A 2,006-nucleotide genomic window follows, 5' to 3' on the forward strand; every position below is an offset into this window, starting at 1 on the left:
ATAAATAAATAAAATCTTAAAGAAAGAAAAAAAAATATTTCCCCCAACAGCCCACAATCCCTAAAACAAACAAACAAACAAAAAAAAACAGTCCTCAAAGACCTGCCCAAGGGCAATAGGTGAATCTTTGCATGTATGCTTGCTTGTGTCCTAAACGGTCTGTTTGGCCTCTTTCCAGGAATGGAGATCATTCTGCTTCAAAAGAATGCGAGTGTCCACATTTTAGAGAAAACTGCCTCTGGCTTTGAAGTGGCCGCTTTCCAAATCCCATGCAGGTTTTCCCAGCCAGGCAGGTTAAGCCTGGGTGCCACGCTGTGCCACGAAAGACGTTCACGTGTGCCCAGTGGGTGACTTCAGCTTGGGATTCCGCAATCGGGTACACAGCAGGAAGCTAAAGGAAACTTTTTCCCGTCACTTCAAAGCCGAGTCTGTGAGTAGTAAATATCTGTGTATTCAAACGAGGTGCTGGACACTTCCACGCAGGATTCACAAAGATGGGGAAATTAGCCCAGCACCTACCGCCCCTCCAGCCCCTGGAGGAGAAGGTGAGGGGGAGGGAGGGAGGGTCTGAAGGAACCCTTCTTTCTTCAGGCCTGGGGCTGCCTGTGAGGAGGAGACGCTGAACCTCACTGTCTACTGGGGGGCTAGCTGGGGATGCCTGCGGGGCAGGGCAAAGTGGGCGCCGAGGCCGGGAAAGCGCTTTTCCACCGTCTGCTGGTGGGAAGATGTATGGTGCTCCTGCGGGCCAGGTAGTTGCCAGGGAAGGCAGCCTGGCCTGAGGTCACGTGATGCACCCCAGGAGGGCTGTCTCCTAAGGAAAGGTCAGCTGGCGTAATTCTATGCACTGTGCGGGGAGCAGTGCTGCGGGGCAAGAGCTGAAAAGGGGCCCGGGAGGTCGGCTGAGAGTCCACTGCCCAGATGCAGGCACAGGCGGGGGCCCTGGGAGCACCGCTGGGAAATCCACCAAAATGTCCCCATGGAAGAGCAAACTCTTCGCAGACTGCCAGGGAGCTCTCCCTGACGATTAGCCAGTTCAAGCCTCGAAAGAACTACAGCCCGCAGCAGCCAAGTAGAAAGACCGCTGCCCTTTCCCCTCACCCTGTAAGAGCCCTCCCTGCAGGAGCCAGAGGCAGCAGAGGGTGAAAGGGAGGAGGGAGGTGAGGAGAGGGGCAGCCAGCCTCCTCTCTTCCCCCACCCCTGGTTCCTGGGCCACACGGTTAGGTGTGAGCCGAACATGGGGCAGGGGGCTGAGGATCTCTGAGGAGAATGCAGGGCTGAAGCTTAGCTTTGGAGCAGACAGAGTCCCCTCAGCAGGATCAAATGTCCTATAGGGCCCCTGGTGTCATTTGGAGTTTGGGTCCAAGAGCGAATGGCCAAGAAAGAATTCTTGAGAGATTTTTGGTGCAAAAAAAGGTGATTTTATTAAAGCACAGGGACAGGCCCCGTGGGCAGAAAAGGCTGCATTCTAAGTGTGAGAAGTGACTGATTATATAAGGTCTTTTATCCTATGCAGCAGGGAAATGACATTAGGGCTCCAGGAAATTGAGTCTATAGGTTATTGGGGGTCTGACTATTCTCAAGATTGTGCTTTTCTTTCCTTCTTTTTTTTAATTTTAAATTTATTTATTTATTTATTTATTTGAGGGGGGCGGAGAGTCTCAAGCAGACTCTGCACTGAGCACAGAGCCTGATGCGGGCGCATCTCTTCACCCTGAGATCATGCCCTGAGCCTAAACCTAGAGTTGGACACCTAACCAACTGTGCCATCCTGATGCCCCAAGATTGTGCTTTTCTTGGAAATCATTAAGGCAGTTACAAACTGATGGAGTTTGATGTCCTTCACGACTGTGGTCTTTATCAGGTGACCGTTTGCTTTTTCCTTCCTTCGTCCTTGGGCAGTCATGAGTGCCCAAGAAGGGTCACATCTATCCCACTCTCATCTTGGAGGGGAGAGCGGTATGTGGAGTGTCTGTCTTTCACCCTCAGCTTGCCTCTTGTTATCTCAT

This window comes from Ursus maritimus, unplaced genomic scaffold, assembly GCF_017311325.1.
Source record: "Ursus maritimus isolate PB19 unplaced genomic scaffold, ASM1731132v1 scaffold_20, whole genome shotgun sequence".
NCBI lineage: Eukaryota > Metazoa > Chordata > Mammalia > Carnivora > Ursidae > Ursus > Ursus maritimus.